Genomic DNA, 14531 nt, shown 5'->3' with positions numbered 1-14531 from the left:
GAGCTCAAACTCCCTTCTCGCCTTGCAACGGGAGGGAGCCCCGGGCTCAAGGATCTTATGATTTGTTTGGCTCTCCCGGGACAGCATGCCAAACAAGCTTATAATTAATCATCAGCTAAGTGTGAACTCTTGAAAGACTAATACGAAGTATAAGTGTTTTATTTGTTTATTAATTTTCCTTTGACTTGGTCCCTGATTATCAGAGATCACCACAGCGGAATTAATCGCCAACTACTGTAGCATGTGTTTTACGCAGTGGATGCCTTTCCAACCACAACCCAGTACTGGTAAGCACCCATCAACTCTAGCATTCACACACAATCTTATACACTACAGCCAATTTTCATTCATTCATTCATTTTTTTTTTTCAGCTTAGTCCCTGTACTAATCAGGGGTCGCCACAGCGAAATGAACTGCCAACTTATTCAGCATATGTTTTACACAGCGATGCCCTTTCAGCCGCAACCCAATACTGGGAAACACTCTAACACTCTTGCATTCACACACATACACTACGGCCAATTTAGCTTATTCAATTCACCTACAGCACATGTCTTTGGACTGTGGGGGAACCGGAGCACCTGGAGGAATACCATGTGAACACGGGGAGAACATGCAAACTCCACACAGAAATGCCAACTGACCCAGCTGAGGCTTGAACCAGCGACCTTCTTACAGTGAGGCAATCGTGCTACGCACTGCACCACCCTGATGCCCTACAGCCAATTTTGTTTACCCAATTCACCTATTGTGCATGTCTTTGGAATGTGGAGTGAGAGCATGCAAACTCCACACAGAAACGCCAACTGGACCAGCCGGGACTCGAACCAGTGACCTTCTTGCTGTGAGGCAACAGTGCTAACCACTGAGCCACCGTGCCACTCATATTTGTTTCATGCATGCAGATGTATAGTACACTATTCTATTAATATAGTTTCATGCAGCATTCAATATTTTGTTATTGATGATGGTGCTTTATGGCTGAATTCAAAATAACACTAGTGTTTTCTATTATTCAAAGATACAGCTTCATGTTTTATGTAAGTCTCAAATGTCTCAGAATAAATAGAATACAAAGGAGTTACAAATGATAAGCTTAACTAATCTGTTCCTACACTCTCAGAAATGAAGGTACGCGAGCTGTCACTGTGGTGGTACCTTTGCAAAAGGTACATATTTGTACTTAAAATTTTTAGGTACTCGTATATACTTTTGAGGTACCAATATAGACTCTTTAAGAGGAACACTTTTGTACTTTTTAAGTACTAATACGTACCCTTGAGGTATTAATATGGACCTTTAAGGTACAAATTTGTACCTTTTGAAAAGGTACCACCCCAGTGACAGCTCGTGAAGCTTTATTTCTGAGAGTGTATGGTATTAATATATGGTATGTCACAAAGACCTTGTATTTCTCTGCATCCTATGCATGGTCAGGCTCATACCCGAAGACCCTCCCCTCATTGACAAAGGTCCAGAATTTGTCCCATACACAGCAAAATCCTTTGAGTAAAATTTACTCAGTTCAGAGAGTATTTGGTTCCTCTTTAAATAAGGGTAAACAGGTTGGTAATAAGTAAAGCTGCTGTTTGTGGAGCTTAATGACCCTCTGCTGAGATTTTGAGAGATTCAATGTATTATATTTCAGCTGATTTCATCTAAGGCTGTGACTGAAGTCAGTTGTAGTTTTGTGTTTCTCTTCTGTGTTTCTGTTTGATAATAGCAGGTGTTCATCATGTGCTCAATCATTACCTTATTAATCATTCTCTCATTAACTTGAGTAACATTAACTCAGCTTAGAGAGTGATCAAATACCATCTAAGCTGAGTCAATTTTACTCAGAGGATTTTGCTGTGCATGAGCTCATTTGTCCTATTTTGACTGCTGTCATCATGGTGAAAATAATCGAAAAAGGTTTTAAGACCAAGCAGAATCCTCTGTTGGCTGTCACTTCGATGTGACCAGCTAATCAGTTTTGGCCAATGCTAACAAATATTTTTTTCATGAGTACAACATCCAGCTATGCAAGAAAACATACAATCTGATGTATAAAAAGTCATCTTTGAAAGAAGCACCCGTCAGAAACTCTCTGTCTCGTTCATGGATGCCAAAGGGCAGCTACAGCTACTGTATTGTTAAGAAAACATTTTACAAGTAACTTTTATTTCAAATCTTGGACCTTATTTTCGAAACAAAAACTGACCAATAAAAAAGTGTGAAGCACCAAAATCATACTATTTTAAAATTGATTTCAATACAATTTTGGCTAAAATAGTCAAAAAGTGTGGTTATGATGATCCTCCAGCAAGCTAATTCAGAATAGTGCTTAAACACTGCATTTTAGTGACTTCTTAATATTTTAAGTTTCATAATTAAATAGAAAATGAGGCGTATAATTGCAAAATGGTCCACTTTTTGAGAAAAAAGAACCACCCCTTTCAACAGGCTGACTATAGGCCTGACAGTGTATTTACCATGTGCACAGAGACTGTTTGTTTGTATGCTATTCCAAACAGTGTCCTAATAAGTATTCTAAGTGCTTTGCCCTAAAGTTTATGTTTTTTTTTAAAACTGATTGTATTTTATCTGTGTTTAAAATGCCTAAAGCTATTAATGCTACAGGAAGTAGATCCCTCCCCAAAATGTTCTTGAACCTCTTCATTGAGTGGATAGCTTCAGAACAATTCTTATACTGCCTTTATTTTCAAAGGTCATCACGATATTGTTAAAATACCATTTTATGCACTTTCATCATGAAAGGTCACGCCGTATACCTGAAGAGCCCCTTGGAGTCTTTAAAGGTAAGCGACTGTGTCTGCTGCCATTGTCAAGTCAAGTGTTCCCATGAGCAAGTCTTTCTTCTTTAAGGACAGAAGACTATCCTTTTTTGAACATCAGCTTGAAAAATTAAGGTTGGGGGGAAATCTATGGTCAGGGGGAAAATAAGTGGGGGGGAATGTGTGACTGAATAGGGCATGTGGGGGGCCCTGGGCTGGCTGTCTTCGAAGATCCTGCAATGTTATTATTGTGTGTATAATTGTTGCGCACAAACATCTGATCCTAGCTATTTTAGCAAACTTCGGCAATGAACACACCCACACTGCATGCAAATTTGGAAGATTGTATTAGTTGTTTAGGAACGATGCTAAATGCTAATTATCTAAAAGGGAGAGCTCTCTCATTGGAGAGAAGATAGAGAGTTAAGTGTGTTAAGCGACAAAATAACAAACGTGTACCAAACAAATCAGGTTACCAAAAAGAAAAGAAAACAAGATGAAGGAAATCAACATCTCTCATTTCCCAACCTAACAGAGCAATGGGGTATTCCAGAAAGCAGGTTATGTGACACACCCGGGTAAGTTTGAGAGTAAGTTGATAACCTCAGCTTTGGTTCCAAAAACGGAGATAACATTTGGGATATAGTATAAGTAGCCACAGCAACTTACTCTCTGAAGATAACCAGCTCTGGTGCAGGTTATGTTCCAGAGTTTGTCTGGTTCAGAGAGTTTACTGAGCATTGCGTGCCCTTTTGATGAGAATTTTGATGGATGTGGAAGCACAGATCATACCTGTCAACATTGGGATGTGAAAATAAGGGATATGCCACCATAATAAGGGATATCCCCCCCCCCTCCCCCTCAAAAATATCCAAATTATTAAATATGTTAATTTGGAGCTGTTTCATTGTAAATAAACAGTTAAATGGTCAGTAATATGTTTTATTATTATTTACAAAAGAAAAATTAAATGGTATACATTAGCAGCAAATACATTAGCAAACAGTTCTGCTTATTAAAATTAAAAACAATTATAATGAAATAGATTCAAGCTATCAAATCTTGTTAGCCGTTTATTTACTGTATAACTTACACATTCTGATTAAAGAGCAACGAATGAATCTCTTATTTATTTAGATTTTTTTTTTCTTTTCATTACATTAAATAACAGGTGCTACTTTAAAAATGCACAGAACTAACGTTATAATGAAAGCTTTCAATTGCGTTCCTAACTTTCTATGCTCATTTAGGACGAAATTTGTTGTGTTTGAAAAAAACTTACCAAGATCGACATCTTTGTTTGGTTTATTTATAAACAAATTTCGAGAAGATCACGTGCTTATGATCAACACGGCTGGCTCCTCATTAGCTCCATAATCTGCCCCATTAGATGATTACGGAAGCATTATAAATAACCAGAGTTTTTCACTCCAGCTATCTTCGTCTTGAAGCTTCCCCCCATTCCACCCCTACTTCCTTCCCCTTTTCCGATAGGGCGACACGGTGGCCCAGTGGCTAGCACTGTTGCCTCACAGCAAGAACACCGCTGGTCCAACCTCCTATCGATCTGGTTGGTGTTTCTGTGCGGAGTTTACATGTTCTCCCCATGTTCGTGTGGGTTTCCCCCGGGTTCCCCGGTTTCCTCCCACCGTCCAAAAACATAAACAATAGCCAATCGACTAAACCAAATTATCACCTAAGACAAACTTAGTTTACACTTCTCACACGGCGACAAGCAGGGGAGTTCTCGAGACCTACCTGAGCTCGAACTCCCCTCTCGCCCTTCTAACGGGAAGGAGCCCCGGGCTCGAGCATATTACGAGCTCAGGGCTCTCTCCCGGGACAGCATGCCAAATACGCTTTATTGATTATCAGCTAAGTGTGAACTCTTGAAAGATATTATTATTATTAATTATGTGTATATGTCTGTTCAAACACGCACCCAAAACCCAGACTTTCACTCCGCTTCAAATCACGTGTACAGAATTTGGGAAACGGCGTCTATTTATAACTATGGACCGCGTCAGCTGACAGTAATGCACCACTATATGATTGTTTTGAGGATTGCATATGAAGGGGAGACGGCACCTGTAATGAAAAGGAAAGGGAATCCCACCATAAACAAAGCGAAAGCACAGTACAGACTCACATTTAAGAGCAAGGGAACCCTGGTGGTTCGGCGGTATGGGTTGCGTAAAGCGAGACTCGGATCTTTAACGTTGATTTGCCACTCTTCAGAGAAGACTGAAAATATGGGAGAAATACGGGAAAATACTTTTATGGGATGATAGAACTGTAAAATACCGGTAGAATCCCGGTAAAATATCGATAGAATCCTGGTAAAAACGGGAGGGTTGACAGGTATGGCACAGATATACAAGTTTTTTCATTGTGAGAGGGTTATAAGTGCATAGGTTTTCTTCATATCCAAATCAATATTTTAATGAGCGTTGTCGTTTTTTAAAAGAATCGGTCATGTATTTAACAAACCTTTTGAAATCAAACGTGACAAACCGCAGATCTGTGCTTACCATAGAAAACATTCAGTGCAGCTCTTTGTTTTTGAGTCAGGGCAATTACTGTACAATGTGGCCATAGCGTGTAGAACTATCTGTACAGTACGCCTGGCACTGAACTGTTTTATACACTTACGTACAGTTCCTTGGTCATAAACCACTGCGTATCATTACACAGATGTTTTCACAGAGTGGCAATAGCATAGTGGTCAGCGCGCCATTAAAGAACAATGGTGCTCATGGCAGAGCACGAGTTCAAATCTCGCGTAGAGACTTTTTTTTCTTATCCTCTCTCTCTCTCTGCACCCCTCACATTTTTTTCTGTAGCCTATATATACTATTATAAGAAAGTGGCAGCTTTGTCTTTTCTTGGAAAATATATCCATTTTTAAGATGTAGTCTTAAAATGTGTATACATCTATTCACACTGCTCACACACTTAATACATTTTTTATATCATTTTTTTCAGGGTTTCCAAATGCTATTGGGTGCATTAACTGCAGCCTCTTTTAAAGCTCCACCAGTCAATAAATGACACTGATAATATGAAATCTGTCCGTAGTATAAATGTGCAGGTAACTTTTTACAAACCCACGGTTATCTTCAGGAGGTTGATTTAACTAACTCTTACCAGCTGTTTTGCAACCGACAAACTCACGGTAAGCAGGTTTTGGGTTAATCAACAAAGAGTTCAGGGTTTAGCGGATGGTAAGTTAACCCAGCTTTCTGGAATAGCCCCCAGGTGAGGTAGTTTACATTTGTTTAACTAAAACTAATAAGGAAAACTATATATTCCAAAACTTATGATCAACATTTATCTCACTGAAATAATACACAAAATTGTTCAAACCTGAAGCATTTGTCAAGAGAAACAATATGAAAAACTTTATGACCTAGACAGATGGATGTGTGGATTTTGCTTAAAATTAGCAAACGTAATATATATTGATTTATATAAACATTATATTTATAGAGAGTATCGCAATGGATCCATCACAAGGTTCTACTGCAGGTAATAAAACATACGTCAAATTACAAATCAGTGTTTTAATTTAATGACGTTTATTTATAAACTAATTTCGAGAGGAGCTCGTGCTTATGATTGAGTACAGCCGGTCCTGCACTAGCTATTGTATGATCCACCAATCAAACGAAGCCTAACTCACTACAAATAACCAGAGCGTCTTACCTTAGCCAATTTCGTGTTGAAGAATCCCCTCATCCACCCCTGCTCCTCCTCCTTTTTCCTTGACAGGGCGACACGACAGCCCAGTGAATAGCACTGTTGCCTCAGCAAGAATGTCACTGGGTCAAGTATTTACCAAGCCAAGCCGACATTTCTGTGTGGAGTTTACGTTCTCCCCGTGCTCGTGTGGGTTTCCCCTGGTTTCCTCCCACAGGCAAGATATGTTACATGTAAATTGACCAAACCAAATAGACACCATAGAAGAGCACCTAATCAGTAGTATATTTATCCACTGTAATTCCCTATATTCCTATTCGCCATAACAAGAAGGGGAGTTCTCGAGACCAACCTGAGCTCAAACTCTCCTCTTGCCCTACAACGAGAGGGAGCCCAGGGCTCACTGCCAGGACAGCATGCCAAACACGCTCTATAATCAATCATCAGCTAAGGGTTGACTCTTGAAAAATAAGGGGATACTATTTATACTATAAAATCAATTTATACTACAAAATATTAAATATAACACAATTTAGACACAATACTTTTTTATCTTTAATGTTAAAAATCAAGCAAATCGTTAATATTGTTGGTTATTGCTTCATTTTTTAATACTGCTGGCTGATTTTTTACATCAGAGATTTGCCAGCAATTTCTGAGTAAGTAAAATTATTTAATTTAAGAAGTAATAAATAGTATGGATCATGAATAATGGGAAAGAGCCTGTCATTGCATATGGCCCAAGAAAATTGGGCTAAGCCCCTGCCTATGATACAACAGTTTAATATGTAAGCCTACATATTTATATCTAATCCTGTGAAGACAAAATGAAGTGATAAAATAAACAGTAATAAAAGTTGTTACCTATATCTGGGCACGGAAGATCTGTTTGAAAACACTACAAAGATTGCTATCAGCAGCAGCTAGCTCGTGATTTTTCCTGCATAAGAGGAAATAACTGTCTATAACAGCAGGTGGCAGTAGACTGTATTCACTAAAACTAGGACTGCGGATAAACAAGCCAGAAAGAAAGTACTGCTTTTGCCTACAGTGTTGGCCTGATTATTGGTGCTTCTTGCTTCATGCAAATCTCAGCATATAGGTTACAAATAAAAGTAAAAATGTAATGCACGGTTAATAGCTAAAGTGCTCAGCATAAATGAATACACCACATTTTGAAAATGAATATTTTTATCCATTTCTGAGTGAATATAGGTAAATTTTGATGCATTTGAACAAAACAGATTTATTAAACAGATGTGTTTATTGAAATATAATTTTAGTCACCGAACATCTTTAGAAATAGAAAGATAATACAGTTAATTCAAGCAAAATATTGAAAAATAAAATACAAACTATAAAATTTCAACAACTTTTAATATATTTTTTTGTTTCTCTTGGTTTCTGCTTTTTATTTAAAAAGTAATATTTTCCCTGACATATCAATTTGAGCTACAATTTTTTGTTATTGTGAACTATTTTGTTAGATTAGCTCCAGATTTGGCTTCAGTACTGACTAATCAAATGTTTATGAACAAATATAATATTGTAAAGCTTCCTTTAGAAAATATACATTTAAATGAGAGATTTGTGAGGGGTACTTATATATTCTGAGCACTGTATGTACTGAAGTCAGAGGTAAAAATGATACATAAATGATCATTGTTGGGTATAAGTTACTTGAAATTGTAATTTAATTGTATTTAATTAATCATTTTAATTAGGCAATACTATTTAAAATCTTTATAAATCTCAATGCATACAATTAAAATTAAAATGTTAATTCTTTTAATTTGAGTCAAACCAGGAGTGTTTAATTTTAAAATTCTTTACATTGTATCTATCAACACACAAAACATTTCAAGTTAATGACAGCATATTTCATACACGTGGACAAATTTCTGTTTCAGCATGTGTAATTGTGAGACAAATTTAGCTGAAAAATCTGGAAAATTTTGATATCAATACACACACACACATCTCTCTGAACATTTATGCAGACCTGATAAATTTAAGTACAGTATTTAAGGCATATCATTCATTTTCCTTTGGCTTAGTCCCTTTACTCATCAGGGGTCGCCACAGCGGAATGAACAGCCAACTTATCCAGCATATGTTTTACATGGCGGATGCCCTTCCAACTGCAACCCAGTACTGAGAAGCACCCATACACTCTCATATGCACACACTCATACACTACGGCCAATTTAGCTTACCCAATTCACCTATAGCGCATGTCTTTGGACTGTGGGGGAAACTGGAGCACTCGGAGGAAACCCATGCGAACATGGGGAGAACATGCAAACTTAGAAATGCCAGCTGACCCAGCCGGGACTCGAATCAGTGACCTTCGATGCATCGTTTGGGAAAAGAATGATGTAGTGACAAGTGTTTCCCAAAACCCATAGTTTCTTTGTCGCAGATCCATCGTTTGAACCATGGATTTGAGAAACACCAAATCAAGAAACTATGTTTGTAACGACACAATTTGCGACCTTATTTGGCTAACGACGGTTTTCGGAAACACACCCCTGGTCGGTGACGTCGCCAACCAATTAGGCTAACACAAGAAATTTGCTTGATGGAAAGATGACTGAGGGAATGGAGTATATATATATATAGTTTACTGTAGTAAAGGCTAAACTATGTTATACTATGTTAATTACTATTAGTTCATGATAGTTACTAATGATACTACATTATGTAATGTAATTAATTAATGAAGAGTTGTAAATATATATACAATATAATGCTCATTCCTAAATATTTCCCTTTTCTACACATTACTATAGTATTTTAAATGTGTAACACCTGGTTTCATTGGATTTTTTTTTGTCTTAGCTGTTATATACTATAATTTGTGTCTGTTTAGAACAGCATATTATTTACAGTAAATAATTGAACTGAACAATTCTGCCTCATATGCTTTATTAACAGTTTTATTAATCACTAAGATATGATTGACTTGGATTTAAGTTGCTTCGATTTAAAAGTAAAAATTGTAAAAATAGCTTAGATGTAGTTTTTTATTGCAAATGCCAGAAAAATGACCCTGCAAAAACAGCTAACTTTTTTTTTGTTATAAGGTCTGGTTTTGTGGCGGCTTTACTTTAAAATTAAATTAATATAATGTTAATTTAAGTGATGAAAGGTGTTGAAATTCTAACAGTTAACAGAGCTACTGTAAGGTCACACCTGCTTGGTATAAATGCTTTAAAATTATTTAGTTGAAAATATCCATTAGAAACTTAAAAGTAATCAAAAAGTGATCAGATGTAATAAGTTACTTTACTTTTATAGAGTAATTAAAAAGGTACACTACTTATTACATTTTAAATAGGGTAATTTGTAATCTCCCTCCTGAAAAAAACAGCCTAAACCAGCCTAGGCTAGTTGGCTGGTTTTAGCTGGTAAACCAGACTGGTTTTAGAGGGGTTTTGGCCACTTCCAAGCTAGTTTCCAGCCATTTCTAGCCTGGTCTTAGGTGGTCAGACTGGGAGATGACCAGCCAAAACCAGCTATGTCCATCTTAAACCAGGCTGGTCAACCAGTTAAAACCAGCCAACCAGCTTAGGCTGGTTTAAGCTGTTTTTTCAGTAGGGCTGTAATCTATTACATTTCCAAAGTAACCTCCCCAACACTGAGTAAACCAGCCTTTAGTTGGTAGTGATGTGAAACGCACCCCTGGTTGGTTCTTTCAGGGTATCTTGAGGCAAAGGAAGTGCAGATTATCCAACACAATCTCACGGCAATTCGTAACTTTTTGATTTAGTGGCTAATTCGTACGAATTCGTATGATCTAATTCGTACAATTTAGTACGATTTGCTTATCCGCCAATGACGGTTGGGTTTAGGGGTGGGGTTAGGTGCCACGCCTCCTTTTAAAAATCGTACAATTTCGTACGACTGAACTCGTACGAATTCGTACGAATTAGCCACTAAACTGTCAAAACGTAAAATACTTACGTTTTCTCGTGAGATCAGGCTGGATCATCTGAATCTAGAGCTCCTCTAAACGTACACATTCATACTAGGCCCAATAATAGCATCTCCTTCCACTGTAAACACCAGACAAAAAGCTAGACAGCAATGGAAGAAATGCATATGGAGCAAAACAGTGACAAAGACACAAAACAGCTAATGTGCATTTAAACAAAAGCATTATGTTGAAACAGCTCCGTGTTTTATGCTAAAGGCTGTCCTGTGTTTTGGGGGCCCTGTTTCAATTAAATGTGAAATCGGTTCTCTTTAAGCACATGCCTGTTTACTTGCCTCTGCTGAGAGATCTGTGTGATGCTTGTCCATCGCCGTTTCCTCTTATTGTTTGGTCTTCTCATGACCTCGTTTTTGTTGTTTTTATTATTGCTTTTTTATCTCCCTCTCTCAGCTCTGCGAGGGTATGGGTACATGGTCGAGGGGTCACAGTGTGTGAAGGGAAGAGTACATGTGCAAATTTTTATGGCTAACCACATGTGTTTTTGGATCTCTGAGCCTCTGTTTCTCATGGAAAGGCAGTTGGGGGTAGTGTGGGGAGGGGATGGGTTACGGGTAGGTTGGGGGGATACTGGTGGCAGGGTAGTTGGTGTGGGAGAGGAAAACATATGGTTCTTGTTTGAAGGGTTAAGATGAAGCAGCCATGTTTCTTCCCTGTGAAGTACAACGGAAATCCAAACATCCCCTCAGTGATTAAACAGTATGGCTTGGCTTCTGCGACGCCCTCATAGGAGAAACAACAAAACACACCATCATGCTAAATGGCTACATAAACATAATAATGTGAATGGTAGATGGGGAAGGAGATGCAGCATTCTTGGTATGTGAAAAACATCAGTGGTTACGAGTTTTGTAAACTTTCCAATATCCCTCAGGCCCTCATGTGGCCATATTTTAGTGCTGGTTCTTCAGTGGCCAGGACGAACATTGTAGACCAGGCACCTGGCAGCCTTAAATAAAAAAAATTTTAAAAAAGTATATAAAGCAGTGAGAGACATTGACAAACCTGACTACACCGTAAAAAAATATGTTATCTTACATTTAATTGTTTTGGCAGCCTAAAAAAAACGTGAAATGATGGCTGTTAAATGGGGTGCCAAAAAAAACGTGAAATGACGGCCATTAAATGGGGTGCCAAAAAAAACCGTGAAATGATGGCTGTTAAATGGGGTGCCAAAAAAAACCGTGAAATGATGGCCGTTAAATGGGGTGGCAAAAAAAAAAAGGGAAATGACGGCCGTTAAATGGGGTGCCATCGTCTGTCACTGGGGTCTTACAGGGTCCCCCGTGACCACCACAGCAGCTGCTCAGGATACGGCTTGATCCAGGATTATGGAAACCTCGGGAATAATAAAAAAATATATAAATAACTAAAAACAATGTAAAAAAACTGCTAAAGACCATCATGGTAACACAAGTAATGCATTATTTACCAATATTAGATAAAACAGAACAAAAAGAAATTGAACCGTAGTAATGTCAACAAAAAAGCATAAAATCTGTCATTCAGGGAATTCTGGTAAAGTGAATTGACTGATATTCAGTGTAAATATTAAGGAAACTTACTGTCAAACAGGTTACAGACTTTTACCTTAGCAATTTTTACTGTTAAAGTCACAGACACTTTTTACAGTGTATATTGTAAAAACATACAAGGGAAATATTTCAAAAAGAAAACAAATAGCAGGAGGGCTCATCATTTTGCCTTCAGTGAACGCCTAACTTTGGAACTTTCAGACAATTACAGCACAGACTCCTTGATCAGTTGCCGTACTTTGTGGATAGTTATGTTTACAGTGTGTGAGGTAATGTGAAGCATTGTTCCAAATGTCTCCTTCACCAGCGTGCCTTCGGAGTCATCCAGCTCTTCTGCTGGCTTGCAATCAGAAGCAAGGAACAGCAGGAATCCAAAGCACTGATCAACCGCTCCCATCACCACTGCGTCCAGACCTGCAGCTGAGAGCAGCCGGCTTGGAGAGAGATCACACGATCCTCCTCACCTCGCATGAGGAGTTCTTTACAGATTCAATGCTCCGCTACACAAAGAGAGAGTAGAGAGAGAGAGAGAGGAATGGGAAAGATTAGCAAGGGTGATCAATGCTCTGAAATGTCTAGAGCTGGATAGTGATTTAAATGGAATGCAAGGCCCATACACACCGGAAGAAAGGAGAGATAAAGAGAAAGGCACCGCGTATTCACTTTCCGGTGGAACTGACAGTTCCTTAGCAAGATGAAATGGCTAGTAGCAGGAGAGAAAGGCAAATATGCAATATTAGCCATTTTGCTCAGCTCTCACTAGTGGGTCGGTGTAAACAAACCAAGTGCTCATGCGTATGATCTTGTGAACTGTAAAATCTTCCTAGCAAAAACAGGAAAAATAGCCCTTACATTTGGATTCAATTCAATCCACCTTTATTTGTATAGCGCTTTTAAAATGTAGATTGTCAAAGCAGCTTCACATAAAAAGGCATGGTAAATTGACAGTGTAGTTCAGTTATCAGAGTTTAAGTTCAGATCAGTTCAGTTTAGCTCAGTTGAGTGTGGTTTAATAATCACTACTGAGAGTCCAAACACTGAAGAGCGAATCCATCAATGCGCAGCTCTACAGATCCCGCCAGTGGCGACATCGGCGAGGAAAAAACTTCACCAATTGGCGAAAGTGAAGTAGTGAAAAAAAAAAAGAGGAGAGGCTGTGACAAAAGCTAGTGTTGTTGCTTTTGACTGAGTTTCCTCTTTGAACTAGTATGCATGATGTCAATGCCCGTGCAGCTAACAAACTGAAACTGTTAATCCCTTATATATATCTATGCAAGGTTTCAATGGTCATGTTGCCACTGTCAGTATGTGAAAACATTTGACACTGCTTCATAAGGTAAGCAAGTTATTCACACAAGAGGTGGAGTACAGTACATACATAAGGTAAATGTACACAATAAAATATTGTCATAGCTTATATGCAACAAAACGCTGACATATGCTGATGCTTATTTGTGTATAGTACTTGTTGTGTAACATTACATAACATTGTATTTTTGATACTAGTGTGGTATATAAATTTAACATGTCGTGATTGTGCTTTAGTGAGCAGCAGGCCTATTCAATATACAATAAAAATATTCTATTAATAATATATTATAAATGTATATCTCACTTTTATATATATGTATATATATGTACATATATATATGTATATATATGTACGTGTGTATATATATGTATATATATGTACGTGTGTATATATATATATATATATATATATATATATATATATATATATATATATATATATATATATATATATATATATATATATATATATATATATATGTACGTATATATATATATATATATATATATATATATATATATATATGTACGTATGTCGCCGCGTATGTTGGAGGATTTGACATGCAGAGTGGAGTTAAAGGGGATGACAGGGTTCGAGTTTGGCGAAGAACGATTTCAAAAAGCAGATAGGACAAAAACAAAGGCCAAACCTAAAATAAACAAATAAATAACTGGGTCAGAATGTGGTAAAATATGAAAATGTGGTCAAAATTAGGCTGCCATCAGGGTTTTTCTTTTTCTGGATTGCTTTTGAAAACGCTGTCGGTTGGGTTTAGGGAAGTGGGTGGGTGCTGGTCAATCGGTGCTTTTTAAAAGACTATCGACTGGGTTTGGGGAAGGAGGAGGGTGGGTCAGTCAATTGGTCAGTCAGTCATTTAGTCAGTCAGTCTACAGCAGCCTCTGGTGGATTTATGCGAGAACAGCAGATGCGAATAGAACACATGACAGAATTTTAAGATCTTAAAAAGTGTAAACATAGATGGATGTTTCTCAGTGATGGGTTGCAGCTGGAAGGGAAACCACTGCATAAAACATATGCTGGATAAGTTGGCGGTTCATTCCGCTGTGGCGAACCCAGATTAATAAAGGGACTAAGCCAAAAAGAAAATGAATGAATGAATAAATTTTACTTACATTGGTTCACCATGTCACAATTTAAAAGGGCAAGTAAGCTTCCATGTGGGCTCGTTTGACTTTGAGAGTGAGTAACCAAT

Source organism: Danio aesculapii, chromosome 3 (genome assembly GCF_903798145.1).
Source record: "Danio aesculapii chromosome 3, fDanAes4.1, whole genome shotgun sequence".
In the NCBI taxonomy this organism is placed as follows: domain Eukaryota; kingdom Metazoa; phylum Chordata; class Actinopteri; order Cypriniformes; family Danionidae; genus Danio; species Danio aesculapii.
This window is presented reverse-complemented; position numbering follows the sequence as displayed.